The sequence below is a fragment of the Nelusetta ayraudi genome, unplaced genomic scaffold (genome assembly GCF_046127955.1).
Source record: "Nelusetta ayraudi isolate G7.1 ecotype Tasmania unplaced genomic scaffold, CSIRO-AGI_Nayr_v1 ptg000057l, whole genome shotgun sequence".
Taxonomy (NCBI): domain Eukaryota; kingdom Metazoa; phylum Chordata; class Actinopteri; order Tetraodontiformes; family Monacanthidae; genus Nelusetta; species Nelusetta ayraudi.
Window position 1 is genome coordinate 315,001 of NW_027466107.1, and position 23,376 is coordinate 338,376.

General features: G+C 43.8%; 1 protein-coding gene across 3 annotated transcripts in view; it reads right to left on the reverse strand.

Moving 5' to 3' along the window:
* Window positions 1–2,965, reverse strand: part of mpp3a (MAGUK p55 scaffold protein 3a) — a 25,179-nt gene extending 22,214 nt beyond the window's left edge. For 2 of the 3 annotated variants that reach the window (XM_076038722.1, XM_076038721.1), the window contains exon 1: window positions 2,775–2,965. The gene's annotated coding sequence lies outside the window, so the exon portion shown is untranslated. The remainder of the gene's footprint in view (window positions 1–2,774) is intronic. The other variant, XM_076038723.1, reaches the window with a different exon arrangement.
* Window positions 2,966–23,376: the final 20,411 nt, after the last annotated feature.

Consider the following 23,376-nt stretch of genomic DNA (forward strand, 5'->3'; position numbering starts at 1 on the left):
AAAATAAATGAAACAAAATCAAAAGTCACAGACTTGTGTAGTGTAGAAGCTTTGGAAAATCAAACCGCTAATAAAATACAAATGGAAAAAGTACTAAATTTGAAATTTCAAAAGAATTAAAATCTGTGTTAATGGCTCAAATGTGTTAATGGCTTCATCATGAAGAGTTCATGATGAAAATGTGAACTTAAATCCACAAGAATCAGTGACAGCTGGGAAACTACCAAAGACGTTAAGGAATTTTCGCAGTCGTAAAACAAAAATTCTCCAGAAAAAATAAAATAAAATCTGATTTCTACGCAGCCCTCTGGTCTGCAGATCAGCAGCTTGAGGGTTTTCTCGATTGAGCACTTGTACTTCCTGCGAGCTCGTCCACAAACTGCACTTCCTTCACCCTTCCCATAATGCCAGCCTGCAGATCCCTGCCGAAGCCTGCGCTGAAAGGACGCCTCCCCTGACGGTGCATCATAAGAACACGATTAGCAGTGACAGACAGTAGCAGGAAGCAGCTCATGAAAGATGAATAACTCCGAGGAGGAGCGGCGCTGCACTCTGCTGTTGTTGCTGCTGCTCGCTCGGGAGAATCTTTAGAATTAAAAAACACCGCCGAGTGTTTCTGCACTTTCAAGTAAGTCTGCAGAGATTCTTTACCTTCAAATGCATCAGGAACACTTCCCCCTCTGTACCGTGCGCAAACATTTATTTCTCATTGTTTATTAACTAAATAAACCTCTTCAGTCATCATCCTGGCCCACTCTGCAGGCTTTTGATTGACTGAACTTGCAAACAGGTAGAACTCAGTGGAAAAGAGTGCAACGGTCCCACGTGAGTTTCTGAGCTGAACTCCAACAGTAGTCCCCTCAATAATATTTAACAACCAGTGGCTATTGTAAGTACCATCGGCTTATTCTCTCAGCAGCTCTCTAAACCTGCTGCACACCACTGCTGCCAGCGGCCAAACATGCGTACGTCACAGGTCCAGAAATAGCCTCAGACGTCGCACTCTGTGCATCTCGTCCAGCCCCGAAAATAAAATAAACAGATCACAAAAAATGAGAAATGATGAATGACGTTGATCCAGCATCTGAAATCTAGTTACCAGCTTAGCTGCAGATCACACAAACATGATGGAGCTCCAGTGAGGTCACACAGTGGGAGGGGCAGGGTTGGAGGGGGGTGGGGGTGGGGGGGTGTCAGCTGGTCAGCATGATGCTCATTTAGACACATGCTGACGCAAACGGATCAACTGTAACTGCCACTGCATCACCGACAGCATCCTGGAGATGGCATTATATTCCAGCACGAAGGTGGATTTCCAAACCCAGAACATCCGACACTCAAAAGACTTCAGCTTTCATCCCTGCACCGCTTCAGTGTCCCTGTTGTAGCCCCGCCGGCGCCGTGGCGTTTGGTTCGGTTTCACCCCGAAGCTGCCCAAGAGGTTTGTCGAGCCCCCCGGAGACTCTTTGAAGCTCCTTCCAGCCAGAGCTCCACCACTGGGGTTCTGAAGAAGCAGCCAGCAGCCAGCGCCCTTCAGAAAACCAAGCAGGTTCCAAAACCTGCTGCTGCGCCACCTCTTCCGATGATGTTTAACCGTCATCGGGAAACATTGCTCGTTTTTCTAAATGACAAACATTACAATTACATGTTCCACGACATAGAATAATAGCATAGAATAGCAATAGTCACTCCGGAGTATTGTCCAACTTAATGTCCAACAATAAATCAATTTATGGTTCAAAATGATATTTTTCAACCAATACAACTGTTATTTGCATCAGTTGGAAATTCCTAAAAAGGAAATTTAAAAAGGAGAAGAACAAGAACAAGAGCTTCATATAACCACTGGCAAGTTCCATGAAGCGCTTGTTTAGGTTTAAAGCAAGCGTCATTAGTCTGAAGGGCAAACTTGTCTCACTGCCAATACACCTCGATTCTCTCTGGTGACATCTGTCACTTTAAACAATCATCTGAAGCCACAGCAAGATGCTGCTACCATCAGGCCAGGATTCGTCTCCTCTACTGAGGAGGCGGGAACCAGAAGCTGCACCGGAAGCCTGCTGGGTGGTTGTTATCGGTATCATTAATAAAATAAAATAGAGACAAATAAATAAATAAATAAATAAAAACAACACACACACACACACACACACACACACGCAGGTTGGAGTCGACGCAGGAAGCGGCGCTTGCTGGTCGCTCGTACGCAGCTAATCCACCGTGCTGACGGTAATAGGAGGCAACACTAAGCACAACTGGCCGGCATCCAACACGGCTCACGCTCTCGCACACACACACACACACACACACACACACACGCCGACAACGCTACCCAGACTAACGCTCTCGCTCCGGCCTGCAAAAACAAACACGGCGAGCCGCCACACGATCTCAGAAATGGGCGGCAGCAGGAGGAGGAGGAGGAGGAGGAGGAGGGCGTGGTCCCGCCACAGCTCCACAGCTCCGGCGGCGGTGATGCTGTCACCCCGGCGCGGCAGCCCTCACTCCATCACCCACCTGCTCCAACCAAGCACACAAGCGGTGGGTGGATGCTGCTCCTCGCCTCCCTGTACCTTTGCATCACCCTGCAGAGACACACACACACACACCCTCCGCCTCCCCCCAACACACACACACACACACACACACACACACACACAGTCAGCTGGCAAACCCACAAAGAAAAGGGACGGGATGGATGTGAAGGCAGCATTCAGGCTTCCTCCCGTCCAACACGTACAGAAAACAAACAGACGGGACTGCGGCCGTCTCACCGTGTCGTCTCTCCCTGTCTCCTCCTCCTCCTCCTCCTTCTCCTCTTCGTCTCTGCTTCGATGTTTATGTCCCTCCTGACTGCGGCCCCCCTGTTTCTCTCGCTCCAGTGCCCAGACCTCCTCCTCCTCCTCCGCCTCCTCCTTCTTCCTTCTTCTTCTTCTTCTACTCTCCCCTCCGCCCGCTACTGCTGCTGTTCTCACAGACCTGCTGCCACCGAGTGTTCGTCTCCTCCCCCTCCTCTCTCTCTCTCTCTCTCTCTCTCTCTCTTTCTCTCTCTCCTCTTCTCTTCTCTTCTCTCGGCCCCTCCCTTCGATGCTCCCCTCCCCCACCCCCCACCTCTTTACATCGCTAATGCTCTTTCTGGCCACAGCATCAGTGGCTGAAGAATGCTACAGGAGATTTGCGGTTCTCTGGCGAGGAGATGCTGAAGCCCCACCTGCAGCATCTCATGAGAAATCCTTTACCACAGAGTGAGGCTGACTTGAAAATCTTGACGTGTTTTTAAAAATGCTTTCATAATTGTTGCAAAAGTGCATTTAAAAAATAATAATATTTGCACAGTTCAAAAAAATATATATATACATGTAAATATTTATCCAAGTCCATCACAAAAGCTGATGGTTTTTGACCGATTTTTGTTTCTGGATGTGGCTGAAGAGCCAACATGTCTGTGGATATCGACGCGTCCAGAAAGGAACCTTCCTGAGTCTTGCAGGACTGAGCGAGTTCCAGCCAACTGGCTCCTGCACGTCACTACATGTATGTTGGGAGGCAATGCTGTGCGAAGCTGAGAACATTTAACAAGACTTCAGGAGATTTTCCTTCCACGATCCCGTAGTGAAGAAGGCGCTAAATTAGGTTGGAGAGGAAGAGGACGTGTTAAGGACGAGTCTATCAGAGTCGTATCATCACTTTTAGGATTTGGTTTTGGCTTTTAATGAGCTCTGCCGTCTAATTGGATCTGATTGGCCGCCTCCCATGCCGGATTCCTCCCTCCCCCCCACTCCTGTGTGAGCGGCACTGAGAGGCCGAGTCTGTAGCGGCTCGTCTGTGGCTCTGCAGTGGCAGCATCTCGCTCTCTTTTGTCTGCCTGCGTGCAGTTCATTCAGGGGGCACGCACACACACACGCACACACACACACACACACACACCACAAGCATGTCCACCCCTTTATCTACATGATAATTGAGGGTGTAACAAGGCTCTTTGTGTCCAGATCACCCCTCTGGAAGACAAGGGCCACACACACACACACACACACACACACACACACACAAACACATATACACACACAACCCAAAACATGCAGACACATGACATTTTTCTCAATTAAAGTGACCTGACCGATGCTGAGGGAGGGGGGGGGGGGTGGCAGTTTGTAACAAGTCTAAAATTGTCACTGTAAATAGTAGGTGACACATTTTTATTTCAAAATTCAGTGAAGTGGTTATATTTCCTGTTGCCTGAAGTAAAAATATGTCGGGATAAAAAAAAAAAATTAAAAAAAAAAAAAAAAAAAACTGAAATATTAATTACAAAAATTCTTCCTCTTCCTCCTCCCACTGCAGTGCTGTAAAGGGAGTGCTGTTTGTCAGCTGCACCACTCGAGTCTCTACACACCAAAACATCTGCATTGATTACACCAGGGGCGGTCACGGCTCTCTGGCCAAATTGATTTGGAGCACTGGAAGCAGGCCTGGTGTCCCTGTCCTCCTCCTCCTCACTGAGGGTCGAAGCAGGTGCTCCAGGCTGCTGTCTGTTCATGGAAGCGGGAGCAGGGCACAGCACAGGTGAGCCACAGTGTTTTATAAGACCAGAGGGAGAATAAATTGAAAACGCGGCAGCAAATTGTGCTCATCTCCTCTGTGGTTCTCTGAAACCTGTGTGAGTTGCACACAAGTGCCTGAGCCAAAAACCTCAATGCTCCATTTAAATTAGAGGGAACAGTTGAGCAAGAGGAAGCGAGACGCTGAGCAGAGCTGCCGACTGCTGCCATTACACCATCTGCTGGACACTTAATCTGGAGACAAAATACCGTTGTGCATTTTCACCATGACAGCTTTTGAGGCTGCCGCAGGTGAGGGTGACAAAATAGTTGAATTATTCAACTTTGCTTTCAATAACACAGTCCCTTGTCTGATTGGACAGTGCCACCTTTTCAGCTCCTGTCATATTGGAAACACGTAGCTTCTCTTCTGAATCACTCAAACAACAAAACCTTGTTCATGCAGACATGACGCAGCATGAGGAGCAAAACAGAAAATAATAATAACCAAGAAAGGGCAAAACCTTTCCAGCATGTGCATGATAGGACACAAAGACAGAGTTACAAGAAGAAAATGAGTCGTAATGACACGAAACTCTCCTCAAATGGCTGTTCAAAAAAAAAAGATTTGTGCTCTGGCACAACAAGTTTTTTTTTTTTTTGCACATCTGGTGCACTGTTGCCAATAGATAAGTATCTCGTTTTACAACCACTGAACAGTGGTTTGATCCTCTCCCACACCTTTCACAATGCCATAATTCCATCAAGAGGGTAAAGAGAGTGCAGAGGCTGGAGCGCTTCATGGCAGGTGTTACTTGAGATCTTTATCAGGTTGCCGTTAAAGGTTTCACAAATCTGTGAACTTGAGTGATGGCATTGGCAGGGGAGGAGGCAGCGGAAGGGATTTCTCTTTCTGTCTTGAGGGAAGACAGAAGCTGATGCCCAAATCTGGTGGGCTCCTTTCACACGGGTGATACTTCAGACCTGAAAGTAAATCAGAGGCAGTACATCAGATGCAAAGCAATGTTAGCTCGGTAACAACTGCAACGAGCATTTGATAAAATTACATTAAATGATGATGTAACAATTTTATAAAAAAAAAATAAATAAAAAAAATTGCAATGAAGGAAAAACTTGTGGACATTATTTTTTTTTCTTTTTTTCAAAAGTGACTTCAAATATCATACTAACAAACTAACATCTCACAGCACCCTATTCCGTCAATATTAGTTCAAGACACAGGCACAGGCTTTTCCTCAAGCCATTACAAAGACTTATAACTCATGGAGCTGGTGTCTCACTGAGGAAGCCTGTGTTTGTCTGGATCTGCAGCACGGCGGCTGACAGCTTTTCTGCAAGCAGGAGCTTCCTCGATGCTTATTGGATTGCTCGTCCATTCCCACAGATCCGGCAGGTCAAATGACTTGGATGTGTGCAGCTCACGGCCACTAAGTGGTCCGTGGATGAGTCAGCCTCATCATAGGCGCTGGTTTCTGTTTCTGCCCGTGGGTGCAAATGAAATTCAAGAGATGATTGCCACAAATTCACTCTTTTTGATCAGATTTGGCAGTTGGCCCGTGAGGGTACAGCCCTCAGAATACTTGCACAGAGATCAAGTCCATTAAGACGTGCAACATGAGGACGGTTGCTTGGTTACTGGCTATACGATGCTCACTTTATTCCCTTAATACACAAACGTCAGACACTGTCAAGCTCTGCCGCACACGTGTCTCAAATTTCATTATCATTAGCTGGCAAAATGCTTCAGTCTCAAATGAGCTTTGAGAAGAATTTGAGTCTCGATTATCCGTGATCGCAGAGAACAATGCACAGGAGGATACAGTTTGATATTGACCTTCATAATAATAATAATAATAATAATAATAATAATAATAATGATAATAATAATAATAATAATAACAATAATAATAATAATAATAATAATGATAATAATAATAATAATAATAATAATAATAATAATAATAATAATAATAATGATAATAAAAATCTACCACCTAAAAAAAGTCATACTGTTGTTCATGAAATGTTTTGCAGCTCGTCCATGTGCTTTGCTGCTGGCGACAAACACACTGTTCTGTCTCTCAGACGGATGAAAGTCAAATTCCTGCTGGTGTTTGATGCTAAGCTGCGGATCAGGAGGATTCTGCACAGGGAAACACACGCACGCACATGCCACCAGCAGCGTGCTCACACACTCAAAACCAACACATGACACAAGCGTCTGATCTGAGCCCGCTGCCAAACTCTACCTCAAGCCAGCGGCCAGTGCAGTCCGCTCCAGTGACCCAGTGGCCAAGATTAAAATCCTGGCAAAGCCAGATTGAGCGAATCTGAGCCCACCGACGATGAAGTTTCGGCGGAACGCGGCAACACCAACAGCCTCTTGGTTAATACACGTCCAAAATCTTCCTGCTGAAAAAAAGAGAGGAAATGTGGCAGAGCCACCGGCTGCTTTCCAGCACTGAAAGAAAACACGTACAGACTGACTGAGGCCAAAAGTGTTTATTTTTTTTATTTTATTTTTTTATATGGCAGCAATATGGCAGTGCAACAATTTGTTTCCAGTGGCCACTTGAGGTACTACAGCAAAAAAAAAAAAAACATAGCCCAAGAAGCATTTTTCCTGTTGAAGGCAACAGAAAATAAACACCTGTATAATGACTGCGACCAGAAACACGTTTCACTTTTGATGTTTCAAAAAAATCCTAAAGGCCAAAAAAAACAAAAACAAATTACCAGCAAAGAGTTTATTACCAGCAAAGAGTTTATTACCAGCAAAGAGTTTATTACCAGCAAAGAGTTTATTATCAGCAAAGAGTTTATTATCAGCAAAGAGTTTATTTCCAGCAAAGAGTTTATTATCAGCAAAGAGTTTATTTCCAGCAAAGAGTTTATTACCAGCGTGACATCACAGCATAGTACGTGCTGCTGTGTCTCAGCTCGTTCTGATTGGCTGATGCATCCTGTTGTGTAACGCGTGTTACAGAGGCATGATAGGAAGTGACACTACTGCAAATGCTCTATGGGCCACATAATGCAGAAGCCAAAACCCTTTTCAGCATCTGCGCTGGGTGAGCAACTACAATGAAATGAATGGGCCGGATGCTTGTGCTTACCTGAGGTGTGTCTGAAACCCACTCGCTCCCTCCTCACTACTCCCTATGTAGAAAGTTATATGTAGCGAACTATAAAGTCACTAATTATCCAAATAAATAAAAAAAACTTTGGACTCTACCCTTGGAGCCATTGCTGATGTGGCCTGACTATTTAAAAAAACAGCAGTGGTGATTTAATTTTATATATCAGCAATAAAGATAAATCAACAATCTCTTATCTTTATTGGTGCATTTTGCAGTCACAGAGGAGGACAAATGAATCAACCATATGGTTCGCCACTGCTAGAGAAGACGTGACATTTTTATGCACAAGCTGGAAGACCCGCACAGTATAAAAAGCCAAAAGTTCTGTTAAAAAAAACTGCTTTTTAGCATTGCTTCTTAAATTTAATGACCCCCTCGACGCTACGGTTGCTGCATTTATAATATCAGATGATATGAATTTTGAACTAATTACAGAAAAACTACAAGCAGCGTTGTAGGGACTGAGCCCGCGCGACCGCCCCCCTGACATCTGGCGACGCCCCCCCGACACCTTCTGATCCCTCCCGACGCCTACTGACCCCTTTAGAATCCTGCCAACCCTTGCTGACCCCTGCCGACGCCCCCGACACCCACCAGCATGTTTAGCAGGTCTCCACGACGTTCCTAGGAGGCACCACAGCCATTTAAGTTTTTTTTCAGCTCTCTGCCTGTATGTAGCGCTCTGGAGCAGCTACAGTTTTCATTTCCTCACCGGATGACATTTTTAGCAGCTTTGACACGTGTGCAAAATTTGGTGCAGATGGAAGCGTGTTCAGGGGGTCAAAATGGGGTTGGCAGTCCCTATTTTCTCTTAAAGAAAAGAGGGAATTTCTCTGTCTTAAAGGGACGTAAAATGAAAATAGTTGGGATCTCAAAATATTCGCCAACAATCTATAGTCATGAAGAGCTTGTCTATGCCAAACTACTTTTTCCTTGCCTATCATTTTGAGATTTTTCTGGTTTGTCTGGGGTCAAAGGTCAGCATCTATGAAAAGTAGGTATGGATTGACCAAACGCATGGGTCTTTGTCCCATGTCTCTACGACCTTTTTAGAGGGCGCTATGGCGATTTTTGGGTTTGTGTCTATGTAGGGGGCGCTATTGAGCAGATTAATACAGCTTTTTTAATAGAATAAATTTTTCACCAGTTCTGACCTGCGTGCAAAATTTGGTTCAAAATTGAACATATTCAGGGGGTCAAAATGGGGTTCAAAGTCGCGTAAGGAGAAAAATATGATAAATGATAGGGAAAAATAATAAACTGAGCAAAAACAAACTGGTCTTCCGCCTCGCAAAAGACCAGTTCGCTCAGTCCCCAACAACAATAAAAGCTACAGGAGTTCAGGCACATGCTGAGATCCCTGGTATGACAGTTGGAAAAGCGGTGCTGAATATCATAATAAAGAATCTCATTGAAGCACATGAGCTGACATGCCTGCTTGTCTCAATCTTACTGGCAGCAGGAACCTATGTTGTGGTCAATTTGAATTTGCCACCTGGATGCCTCTGCATGTACACGTGCACTTTGATGCCTGTGACATGAACTAGGCAATTGATTTAGGGGCTAAATGAGCCTCGGAGGTTTCATGCATGCACGTGCCGCGTTTTATTTTATTTTATTTTATCTTTTCGATTTATCATTTTATTTTTTTGTTACATCGTCTTAAATCATTTGAGTACCTGTGTGGGAATTTTCACTTGTACAGAAATGAAAATTCCCACGTCCAGGAGACAGTCAGGAGTCTTTATTTTATTCTTTTCTTAAGAAGCTGCTGTGGAAACGGAATGGAACGGAATCACAGCCGGTAACCAGTTGATGTGTTTCAGCTTCTTTTTTTTTTTTTTTTTTTTAGTGTCGCTGAAGTTTTCCAAGCTGCTGCTACTAACAACAACACCTGCAGCTGTCGCTGCAGTGGCTTTGACTTCCACTCAGGTGGCGAGGTCGCTTCCACCTGCCAATGGCTGCTGCAGCGTTCTCATTCAGTCTGCATGTCTCAGGCTGAGCAGTTTGTCTTTTGGACTGATCCCTGATATTAACACCTGCTGGCAGGAGGACAATATTCCGAAAACATTTATCAGTCTATCTGCCACTTCCGTTTAAGCAATTGAAATAATTAGTGATAATACACTGGCCTTGAAAGAACAGTGTGGCCATGACTTCTGAGACGTGGCGGCAGCTCTGATGTGGGCAGGCCCACACGACATAAAACAATAAATACCAACCTTTGCCAACTTACTCACTGTAAGCAGCTTGCGTTTCTGGTTCGATCAAAAGTTAAATTAAAATGGTTTTACACATCCATTACAAGTTCGGACACTCGCCTTTGCCCCTGTGCATGGCATAGCTATGAGTTGTCGCCCATGTACATTGTGTTTATACACTGTAAAACCACAGTTATATATCACAGAATATCAACAGGCAGTCACAGAGGAGGACAAATGAATCAACCGTATGGTTCGCCACTGTTGGAGAACATTTTTATTGCACAGTACAAAAAGCTCAATGCTGTTGCAAGAAGCAAAAAGTTCTTTCAAAAAAAAAAATTGCATCGTTTCTTAATTTCAATGACCCCAAGTGTTGCATTTGAAATATCAGATGATATGAATTTTGAGTTGATTACAGAAAAACAGAAAGTTTATAGAAAAACAACAATAAAAGTTACAGATGCTCATTCACATGCTGAGATGTAAGAAATGATAAATCCCTGATATGACACTTGTAAAAGCGGTGCCGAATCTCATAGTAAATAATCGCATAAAAGCACGTGAGCTGAAAATGACGTGCAGGAGGAAAAAGGAGTGTGGGGCCGAAAAAGCAACAGAAACAACACTGCTGTGTTTATATTATTTGTTTATTTTCATCTCTATCCTGCTGTCTGTCTGTCTGTCTGTCTGTCTGTCTCTCTCTGTCTCTCTCTGTCTCTCTCTCTCTCTCTCTCTCTCTCTCTCTCTCTCTCACACACACACACACGCTCATAAAGTCACAAGTACACATGCACATTCTCCACATACTCTTTGCATTATTTACATTCAACCTTTATTTGTTCAAGAAAGGACACTGAAGTTAAAGCTCATTTTCAAGGCTGGCAAGTTTGCAGGCACATTAAACTTTGAGCATCCATTGATAGCCATAAATCTGAGGGTAAAAGAATAAACCCTCTGCAGAGGCTTCAGAGTTGAAGCAGCAGCATGTTATTACATTTCCCAAAATCCATTACCAGCAACAAAAAAATATATAGCATCAATATAGCGTTCTTTTCATTCAATGTACTGGGCAAAAGTATTTATCTCCCTGTTACTGTCGGTCTAATCTTCATGAGTTCCACTGCACATCCTGGGACAGAGAGCCTGGGTTGTCGTGGCCTTGTGACTGGAAGGTTTTCAAGCCCACTGAAACAACAGGTTGAGAGTCAGTATTAGCGTTGTTTAATCTGGAGTGGAGGAGGAAAACGTGCACTTCCACACGAGAGCATTCTTTGGAATGACGTGCTGCGGCTTCATGACAGCATCAGAATTTAGTTAAAAATAAATAAATAAATAAATGAATAAATAAAAAAAAATGTCATATGATTTCAAATGAAGAGGAAAGACAAAAGACAGTTATGGAGATTCACCGATCTGTTGCTCTGCTGATTTTCATCCCCCAGGGCGTGAGTATTCCGGGCTTCTGTCATTATGGTGGAAGTCGTCCCCCATGTTGTGGTGGCGCGAGGGAGGCGGGTGACACTGGCCGGCCACGGCCTGTTTATAGCACTCATGGAGTACGGACTGTTGCTGACTGCTGGCTTGTTCTTAGATTTCTGCCATCTGACACGCAAGAAAAAAGGAATTTCAACATGTAAATTTGTATATTTGCTGAGTCAGTGTATGTGGCTTTTGAGAAGCATGCAAACAATCTTTAGCGCTTCTGTTTCTCAGTCACAGACCCAATGACATGGAGATATTCAAACATTAAATTCTTGTTATATATAAATATTGATGGCATGCTAAAAGATGGCAAAACAGAAATTACCTGCTGAAGTGGCAGAAAAGCAGAGTGGCAACAAGTACGAGAATACAACTTCCCAGCACGCAGGAAACAACCACCACGATTAGAAGAGAATCTGCAAACACACACACACACACAGACATGATGAGGATTTCATTGGCCCCACTGGTCCACTGACCACTGGTCCGGTTGTTGATTCGCCGCTTGTACTTGATTCTGTGGAAGATGGCTGTGAAGTCGAGGCTGCACTGGTGGTTGCTGGTCCAGTTGTTGAACTGTCGCTTGTGCTTGATTCTGTGGAAGATGGCTGTGAAGTCGAGGCGGCACTGGTGGTTGCTGGTCCAGTTGTTGAACTGTCGCTTGTGCTTGATTCTGTGGAAGATGGCTGTGAAGTCGAGGCGGCACTGGTGGTTGCTGGTCCAGTTGTTGAACTGTCGCTTGTGCTTGATTCTGTGGAAGATGGCTGTGAAGTCGAGGCTGCACTGGTGGTTGCTGGTCCTGTTGTTGAACTGTCGCTTGTGCTTGATTCTGTGGAAGATGGCTGTGAAGTCGAGGCGGCACTGGTGGTTGCTAGTCCTGTTGTTGAACTGTCGCTTGTGCTTGATTCTGTGGAAGATGGCTGTGAAGTCGAGGCTGCACTGGTGGTTGCTGGTCCAGTTGTTGATTCGCCGCTTGTACTTGATTCTGTGGAAGATTGCTGTGAAGTCGAGGCTGCACTGGTGGTTGCTGGTCCTGTTGTTGAACTGTCGCTTGTGCTTGATTCTGTGGAAGATGGCTGTGAAGTCGAGGCGGCACTGGTGGTTGCTGGTCCTGTTGTTGAACTGTCGCTTGTGCTTGATTCTGTGGAAGATGGCTGTGAAGTCGAGGCTGCACTGGTGGTTGCTGGTCCTGTTGTTGAACTGTCGCTTGTGCTTGATTCTGTGGAAGATGGCTGTGAAGTCGAGGCGGCACTGGTGGTTGCTGGTCCTGTTGTTGAACTGTCGCTTGTGCTTGATTCTGTGGAAGATGGCTGTGAAGTCGAGGCTGCACTGGTGGTTGCTGGTCCAGTTGTTGATTCGCCGCTTGTACTTGATTCTGTGGAAGATTGCTGTGAAGTCGAGGCTGCACTGGTGGTTGCTGGTCCGGTTGTTGAACTGTCGCTTGTGCTTGATTCTGTGGAAGATGGCTGTGAAGTCGAGGCGGCACTGGTGGTTGCTGGTCCTGTTGTTGAACTGTCGCTTGTGCTTGATTCTGTGGAAGATGGCTGTGAAGTCGAGGCGGCACTGGTGGTTGCTGGTCCTGTTGTTGAACTGTCGCTTGTGCTTGATTCTGTGGAAGATGGCTGTGAAGTCGAGGCCGCACTGGTGCTTGCAGATCCAGTTGTTGATTCGCCGCTTGTACTTGATTCTGTGGAAGATGGCTGTGAAGTCGAGGCCGCACTGGTCGTTGCTGGTCCTGTTGTTGAACTGTCGCTTGTGCTTGATTCTGTGGAAGATGGCTGTGAAGTCGAGGCGGCACTGGTGGTTGCTGGTCCTGTTGTTGAACTGTCGCTTGTGCTTGATTCTGTGGAAGATGGCTGTGAAGTCGAGGCGGCACTGGTGGTTGCTGGTCCTGTTGTTGAACTGTCGCTTGTGCTTGATTCTGTGGAAGATGGCTGTGAAGTCGAGGCTGCACTGGTGGTTGCTGGTCCTGTTGTTGAACTGTCGCTTGTGCTTGATTCTGTGGAAGATGGCTGTGAAGTCGAGGCGGCACTGGTGGTTGCTGGTCCTGTTGTTGAACTGTCGCTTGTGCTTGATTCTGTGGAAGATGGCTGTGAAGTCGAGGCTGCACTGGTGGTTGCTGGTCCTGTTGTTGAACTGTCGCTTGTGCTTGATTCTGTGGAAGATGGCTGTGAAGTCGAGGCGGCACTGGTGGTTGCTGGTCCAGTTGTTGAACTGTCGCTTGTGCTTGATTCTGTGGAAGATTGCTGTGAAGTCGAGGCTGCACTGGTGGTTGCTGGTCCGGTTGTTGAACTGTCGCTTGTGCTTGATTCTGTGGAAGATGGCTGTGAAGTCGAGGCGGCACTGGTGGTTGCTGGTCCTGTTGTTGAACTGTCGCTTGTGCTTGATTCTGTGGAAGATGGCTGTGAAGTCGAGGCGGCACTGGTGGTTGCTGGTCCTGTTGTTGAACTGTCGCTTGTGCTTGATTCTGTGGAAGATGGCTGTGAAGTCGAGGCTGCACTGGTGGTTGCTGGTCCTGTTGTTGAACTGTCGCTTGTGCTTGATTCTGTGGAAGATGGCTGTGAAGTCGAGGCTGCACTGGTGGTTGCTGGTCCTGTTGTTGAACTGTCGCTTGTGCTTGATTCTGTGGAAGATGGCTGTGAAGTCGAGGCGGCACTGGTGGTTGCTGGTCCTGTTGTTGAACTGTCGCTTGTGCTTGATTCTGTGGAAGATTGCTGTGAAGTCGAGGCCGCACTGGTGGTTGCTGGTCCTGTTGTTGAACTGTCGCTTGTGCTTGATTCTGTGGAAGATTGCTGTGAAGTCGAGGCCGCACTGGTGGTTGCTGGTCCGGTTGTTGAACTGTCGCTTGTGCTTGATTCTGTGGAAGATGGCTGTGAAGTCGAGGCCGCACTGGTCGTTGCTGGTCCAGTTGTTGAACTGTCGCTTGTGCTTGATTCTGTGGAAGATGGCTGTGAAGTCGAGGCGGCACTGGTGGTTGCTGGTCCTGTTGTTGAACTGTCGCTTGTGCTTGATTCTGTGGAAGATGGCTGTGAAGTCGAGGCGGCACTGGTGATTGCTGGTCCTGTTGTTGAACTGTCGCTTGTGCTTGATTCTGTGGAAGATGGCTGTGAAGTCGAGGCTGCACTGGTGGTTGCTGGTCCTGTTGTTGAACTGTCGCTTGTGCTTGATTCTGTGGAAGATGGCTGTGAAGTCGAGGCGGCACTGGTGCTTGCTGGTCCGGTTGTTGAACTGTCGCTTGTACTTGATTCTGTGGAAGACGTGTGTGAAGTTGAGGCCGCACTGGTGGTTCCTGGTCCGGTTGTTGAACTCTCAGTTGAGTCCGTGGAAGAGGCCATGCCAGCCATACCTGCAATCAATATGAAAAACAAATCAAAATAAGTTGTAAAGGAGGCTTTTCAAGATCTAATTTATTGGTTCCTTGGCAGTAAACCCTATTTTTTTCAGTTGCACAACATTTTTCCGTTCAAGAAAAATTGGTTGACACACATACAAAATGGAAAAAATACCCGTTTTTGTACTATTTTCTATCATACATTTAACCAGAACAACCTTATATTATCTATTTGCTTGTTTTTGTTCTCTGCTCATGGATTTATATGTATACACTTATATATATACATATATATATATATATATACATATATATTTAACTTTTTCTTGGGTTTGTGGCCTTTTAATGTTATATTTATGTCATATGTATGTCCGGTTGTGCTTAGCAAACATTTGTGACGTGAGCCACACGCCGGCGTCAAGAGCACAGTGTGCCAAGACTCTCATTTGCCATATTCACAGGTCACCTGTAACAATTTTCATTACATTTTATCTTGCTAGTCATCTGTTCCCCGGTTCCGTCTCTTCTCTCACATTCACTCACACACACTCACCTGCAATCACCAATCATCCCGATTCGGATTGACTGCTCCTGTGCGGTCTTATAGAGCGCGGAGCAAGGGGGCGCAGTCCATTGAGGTCAGAGGGGTTTGTTTTGTGTTCGGAATATCATTTTGTAAATTATTGTACAAAGGTGGAGGCTTTATTTGTGTGAAATATTGTGGGTGTTTAAAGGGGATTATTTTTTTCTTATTTAATTGTGCGTTTTGGTGTATTTTTGTTGCTGTTGCCTTATATGTTTGCTTTTTATATATATAAAAATTGTTTTATTTTCTATAATTTGTAATTGCAATATATGTTAACTTTGGGATAGGACGAATTACACTCTGCTTCCTCCTATTCCATTTCAGATTTTTTTTTTTTTTAAAGGAAGGAAAGAAATGTTAATTACTTTGTCACTATTTTTTTTTTTTTTTTACTATTATAATTTTATTCATTTTACTACCTTGTTTGAAATAAAGTTTACAAAAATAAAAAAATAAAATAAAAAGCCATTTTTTCTTGCACTCATCACTCTCGCAAATGTACATCTATTGGTCGGTTGAAGTTATTTGGACGAACGCTCCTTGCGGTGTCTTGTGCTCCTTCACTGTGCAACAGACAATCACAAGCCTATAAATCTTTCATTGTCAGGATAATCCTTCTGTCCACCTCTTGCAGATGTTGGAGATGAGAACCACTGGTGCAATAAATCAGCCTCTCAGGCTGTAAACAGTTCCTTGGAATTGTTCCTTCTAAGCCTGTTTTAAAGGTACACTGTGTAAAATTCTGTCACTTAGGATTGAGCAATTCATTTACTTTACTTAGCTGCTTAAATGCATGGAGCTGTCCTTTCTGTCAAGTTCTCTCTGATTGACTTTTCCAAACTATTAATTCTGAAATTGGACATGATTTACTTCGGAATATCTTTCACCAAAATTGCTGATGTGAATAAAAGCAGAAGTGCAGGTGTGCACAAGTCGTTGAAACAGTAACAGCAAGAGACAAGATTAAGCCAAAGGTGAATTGTAAACATAGGTCAAATATTTTTAGCCAGTACAGTATTTCTGACCAATCAACATTCACAGACGATTTCACTGCATTTCAGTAATATACTACAGAACAATGTGATCCCAGCATTTGGCTTATTTGAGGACTGTGCAAACCTCCAACTGTAACTGCGTCACGTCCTCTTGATTTTACACAAATATATTTACGTAAAATTTTTGCCAGTCAATCATGGCAAATTAAACAGAATGTATATTTTATATAATTACCCCGCATGTGATGCCAAAACGTGTGATTTTTTTTGACACGTTTTAGATATTTCCTCAACATGAGGATTAGGACATAAATTAGCTGTGGGCTTCACGGGCGGGACGGGCATACAGCAAACTGGGAGGGACAAAGTCTTAAAGTCATTTTAAACTCTAACTCTGAGATTCACCTCCCCAATCAGAAAAGGGTGCAGCAAAAATATCAGAGGCAGACTAGAGAGCAACAGGTGCAAAAGGTAATCTCTTCCACAGATACACAAAGATGCACACAAATACTTGACAACACAAAGACTTGACAAAAACCAACAAACAACTCAGTGAATGAAAATGAAAAATGAAAATGTTGAACTCCTCACGGTGGAGGACTTCCCTGACAAGGCAATGCAGAGGAGGAGAAGGTTCAAGATGCCAGACAGCGTCACTCAATACTTGTTGTACATTGTTCATTTTGTAAATTACCCAATTGTAATTTATCCGGAGTGTATATACTGTATAGCTGACTTCCTTCTGTATATTTTTAAACATTTTTCAGTATAGTTACTGCCCTCTTTTTCTGCTCTGCTGTCCTCTAAAGCACCAACCACACCACAACAAATTCTAGTGCTAAACCTACTTGGCAATAAACGTGTTTCTGATTCTGATTCTCAAACACCTGGAACCTCTTCACGCCCCCACATTCTGGTTCTACACAATGCAACTGAACTCGCGCCCTTTTCTGGCCCAGTGGAAATTATAAATCTTTTTTGTTCCTGTTTAGCGCATTATATTTTACATCATCATTTGTTCCGTCTTGAAATTATGAGACCTAATGAAGTGGAGAAATTAAAAGTCACTGAGAAACAGTGTGAACTCACCACTCAGTAAAATCACAGTTGATAGCCAGCAGGCCAGCAGGCGACTTGGAGACATTGCTGCCCTTGAGAACCAAAAATATGGAAAAGAGAGACAAAAAAAACCCACGTCCTTTCACTGATGCTCTCCGGTCCTCTCTCCTCGTCTTTACTGCTGCTTCCCATCACAGGTGAGTCACTTAGTTCGCCAAGTTTATTGGTCACTCATTAAAATCCTAGCACGCAGCCCCACCCATGCACATGCAACCTCCTCCACCTTTTCATATCTGTTTTCTACAGAATCCCTGTGCGGTCATAAAAAATGTTTGAGTTAATTATCTAATTATCTCGGGGTGGGAGGCTGTTGAGGGCACTCTGGGTTTTCATAGGTTTCCTAATGTCTCACTTTGCATCTTCATTTGACCAGTTGCGTCACAGAGCAAAACCACATGCTTGTGATTGCTTGTATTTACCTTAACAGATTCTCACTGGAGTTTTTTTTTTTTTTTTTTTTTAAGTAAGCAAGCACATACAGTTGTGGTCAGACGTTTACATACACTTGTAAAGAAAATAATGTCATGGCCGTCTTGAGCTTTCAATCATTTCTACAACTCTTATTTCTTGAGTGATAGAGTGATTGGAACACATACTGGTTTGTCACAAAGACATTCATGGAGTTTGGTTGTTTATTCATTATGGGTCTACTGAAAATGTGACCACATTTGATGGGTCTATGATATACATACAGCCATGCTAATTGGTTACATGTCCATTGGCCATTTTCATTTCATTTAGGCCCTTTTGATAGCCATCGAGCAAGCTTCCGGTTGAATCTTTGACCACTCCTCTTGACAGAATTGGTGCAACATTGGTTGGCTCTCTGCCAAGGACTTGTTTCCTCTGCATTGTCCACATGTTCTCGAGGGGGTTTAAGCCAGGACGTTGGGAAGGCGATTCCAAAACCTTAATTCTAGATTGATTTAGCCATTCCATTACCACTTTTGATTGGTGTTTGGGGTCATTCTCCTGTTGGAAGACCCAACTGCGCCCTAAACCCAACCTTCGGGCTGATGATTTTAGGTTATCTTGAAGAATTTGGAGGTAATCCTCCTTCTTAATTGTACCATTTACTCTCTGTAAAGCACTAGTTCCATGAGCAGCAAAACAGTGAAAAACAGTCTGGGCTGAGCGCTTTTGACTTTCCCCTTTTGGGTTGGGACTTTCCCCTATTTGAATGGGCTCAGAGAGGTCACCAGCTGTAAACAATCATTATCACTCAGAAGAAGTAAAGAGGCCATGCCACGAAGGTCATTTGATTCACACAACTTTCTACACCACCCAAACTGATCAATTCATGTTGCTGTATGTATAATGTTTGACCCATCAAATTTGGTCACATTTTCAGTAGACCCATAATAAATTCAATAAAGAACCAAACGTCATGAATGTTTTTTTTGTGTCAAACAAGTATGTGTTGCAATCACTCTATCACAGGAAAATAAGAGTTGTCGAAATTATTTGAAAATAAAGACGGCCGTGACCTTATGTTCTTTACAAGTGTATGTAAACTTTGTCCCTCGGCGCATCGTGTCAGGGGTGCTCCAGGAGTTTGGGGTCCAGGGTTCTCTGTTAAGGGCCGTTCGCTCCCTGTACGATTAGAGTAGGAGTCTGGTTCACATCGCCGGCAGTAAGTCAGATTTGTTCCCAGTGCATGTTGGACTCCAGCAGAACTGCCCTTTGTCACCGGTCCTGTTCATTATTTCCATGGACAGAATTTCTCGGACGGGTTTACTGTTTGTTTAGAGCTGATAACTTTTTTTCATATAACTGTTAGAAAAGGATTGTCACCTAAATTAAAAAAAGACAATAACTGAACATATGAAAAGAAATCAGTGTTTATGGGTAAGAGATTAGTCACAAAGCACTGACGATGACAACCAACACTGTTGTGTAAACGTTGCTTTTCCCCACACTCCCTGTCACACAGAAAAAGAGAGAGATAGCGAGAGAGAGAGAGAGAGAGAGAGAGAGAGAGAGAGAGAGAGAGACCCTGAAGCATTATTCACACAATATTTTCATCACTGACGCAAATACAAGCTTTTAAGATTTTCTTTAAAAAAAAAAAAAAAAAGAGAGAGAGAGCGAGAGAGAGAGAGGAAAAAAAGCAAGATTTCTGTTCAGTCGAGGCCGCGCTGGTAATTACTGGTGCGGCTGTTGAACTGTCGTTTGTACAAAAAAAAAAAAAAACAAGATTGACAGGTGACAAAAAACTGTACTTGTACTGAGCAATGATGACATCTGCTGGTGAAAACTTGCACCATCAAGCCGAACCATATAATTTTCTGGCGGTTGGTATATATATATATATATATATATATATATATATATATATATATATATATATATATATATATATATATATATATATACATGTATAAAAATAAAATACAAAAATATAAACACTTTTTGTTTATTAGAGTGCATCTCTTTGGCAGCAGTGTCCATGACCACCGGGGTCAAATCAGCCGCTTCCCTCTTCCTGCTGCTCAAATCCTCAAATCAGCAGTATGGTACAAGGGGTTCTCGAAGCCTTGTTCTGGGTGGGAGTAGTCGGATGGATTGTTACCCCTGAAGGTTTTCAAGCCGTACGATCCCGACTGAAACAGTGGTGGAAGTCAGTGTTAGTGGTTTTAAACTGGAGCGAAGCGCACAAAGCAGCTGCAGTTACCTGGGACACAGGAAATGAATCACTCCTGCCACAAACATCACCACTGAGGGTAAAGGTTAAAGTCCCAGTGTGCATCACATCCGAAGGGACGGGAAATTTGATTCCCACATTCAACCTACTCGGGTCGGTTGTACTCAAGAATTACTGGGTGATTGAATCCTTTGTTCATCCCTTTAAAAGTCTTTGGTATGACCTTGTCAGGGGTCAAACCCACAACTTCCCAGTGCCAGGGCCGACAGAACCACCAGCACACTTGCCGAAAAGTTGCAAAAGATCAAAAGTCTCCTTTACATTCAGCATACACCACCAAGAAACGTTAACTTCATTCTGTTGTTTACTGTTTACTAGGGTTTGTTGTAATATGTGGTCATTTAAATAACATGTTCACTTTTATTTAGTGAATTTTCACATTAGAGGCGAGCTTTTAGGCTGATGATTGTTGTTCCTGTTGACCACTTGGGGCGTCACATATGGACAAAATGAGTCTTTTTTTATTATTGTTATTATTATTATTATTATTCCAAAGTAATACAGATCGTCTGATGTACAGCTGGAGCTTTTTTCAGAATATTGATGACCAAACAGTAGTTATATCGCAACATGGTTGCCATGTCAGCAAAATGTTGTTGTATATCTAATTATCACAGCCCAATCATTCACGACAAGAGTAAACACACACATACACACACACGCACGCACACACGCGTTGGTACCAATAAAGGTCAAAGATGAAGCATTTCTGCCTGTGAAACAAATCAAAAAGAGCTGAGGTGACAGTCAAAGCCTATTTTTCCAAAGTGAAGTGTGATGCAACACCAATAAAGTGTTTCTAATTGTCATTGAATAAAAATAAAAATCAAGTTTTACAGGCATAAAGGTCTGACCTCAGCATGTAGGTGAAGCAGCTTTCAGGTGATCACCCTGACCCTTCTTCACAAAGGATGTCGGATCACGACACACCCACTCACAAATGCAGAAAAACAAATAATACATATATTTAGCTCATCCAGTGGGACCCCAAGGTGTTCCCAGGCCAGCCAAGAGACATAGTCCCTCCAGCGTGTCCTGGGTCTTCCTCGAGGCCTCCTCCTGGTGGGACATGCCCGGAACACCTCCCCAGGGAGGCGTCCAGGAGACATACGGAACAAATGCCCAAGCCGCCTCAGCTGGCCCCTCTCAATGCGGAGCAGCAGCAGCTCTACTCCAAGCTCCTCCCGGGTGACCCAGCTCTTCACCATGTCCCTAAGGATGACCCAGCTCCTCACCATGTGACCCGGCCACCCTATGGAGGAAACTCATTCCGGCCACTTGTATCAAGATCTTCGCCTTTTGGCTTAGCTTCTTCTTCTTCGGTACAGCGACCGCTCAGAGATACTGAACTTTCAATAGCAGGGCACACACATGCTTAACATTGCAGGTAGAACTCTCTTCTTCTTCTCACAGTCTCAATACACTCTCACAATCTTACAGCACCACTTACTGGCCATACCTAGTAGTGTCTCAGGATTACTGTTTTGCAGGTGTCTGTAAACACAACAATAGACATTGTCTGTATTTTGGTGTGTGTGTGTGTGTGTGTGTGTGTGTGTGTGTGGGTGGGTGGGTTACAATCACACCAATCATTGCCCTTTGTAACACACGTACCATCAGTACTCCTCTGTGGCCAGTAGAGGGCAGTATAACTGCTCCTGTAGTTAAATAATGTTTGAAAACTTCTTTTTAACTGCACGACAGAGTTAAGACGCTGACCTGACACAAGATTCTCTCCTTAATGCCTATATTATTTTCTGAAAAAAGAAATATTGCATTGAAACAACCACAAGCATTCTACAAAAGCAGTCATTTGCATGGTTTATTCCTTTATGGGACTTACAACTTTTTTTTTTATGACTGGATCACTTGGTCATGTGTTTCCCATGCAGGGAGCAAAGAAAAGGATCTGATAGAAAACATCACATTATGTTTCATGACTGAAAACATGGAAACGTCAAAATCAAGAGTGAAAAGTTTCACATATCCACAACATCGCTGGAAAAGGTCAAAGACATTGGCTGTATTTTTCATCGGTGTGTGTGTGTGTATGAGATACAATCGCGCCAATCATTGCCCTTTATAGCAGACGTACCATCAGTAATCCTGTGTGACCAGTAGAGGGCAGTATAACTACTTACAGCTTTCCCTTCCGTCTTTCCTTTGCACGGGATGAGTGACAAAATACAAATGACACAAAACAATGTTGAGTTTATCATTGTTTATTCTCTCTCTCGCGCGCGCGCGCTTGCTCGCACGCGTGGACACACACATACATACACGCACCAACGCGCGCACACACCACACACACACTGAAGCATTCTTCACATCATTTTTTTTTTTCATTATCGATGCAAATACAACAGTGTTCTCTTTCTTTATCTGATTGTCTCTTCAGTATTTTCAAAATAAAAATATAGAAGTGTTGATTGGCACGTCCAGCACTGGATTCTCTGTTCAACCAATCAGGCGTTAAAACAGGCACGGGTGTACTGGATCCAGGTCGTTTTGCACAAAAGTTCAAGTTTGCATTTCTTGTAAAAAAAAAAAAAATAATAATAATAATAATAATAATAATAATAAAACACACACGTTAGAAAAATATACTGCAGCCCGTAAAAAACACATTCAATAATCTTGATTCAAAAGCAAAAGAGACAGTAAACTGTCCACACACCTTAGTGCAATGAAAGAGGAATGAAACTTGTTTTCAGAGGATTTAAAAAAAAAAAAAATTTTTTTTTTTTTTTGGAAGCGACATAATTACAAAAAACGTAGCTCGAGCAATGGCGACATCTGCTGGTGAAAACTTGCACCATCAAGCGCACCCTCCCTGAGACAATAATGGAAACTTTTTGTTCACAAGAGTGAATCTCTTTGGAGGCTGCATCATTGAGTCCTATTGCGTGGTTGATTCCGGAGAGTTCAAACATGTCCACGACCTCTGTGTCGAATCAGCCGCCTCCTTCTTCCTGCCGCTCAAATCCTCCTCAGTTCCTCTACACATCAGCAGCCAGGTAGTAGGGGTTCTCGTGGCCTTTTACCAGGTAGGAGTAGCGGGACGTATTATTACCCGAGAAGGTTTTCAAGCCGTCTGCGTCGAGACTGTACAATCCCGACTGAAAGAAGTGGCGGAAGTCAGTGTTAGCGTGGTTTGAATTGGAGCGAAGGAGGAGAACACAGACAAACGCCAACAAGCAGCCGCGCTCACCCGGGGACACCAGGAACGAATCACACCTGACACAAACACCAC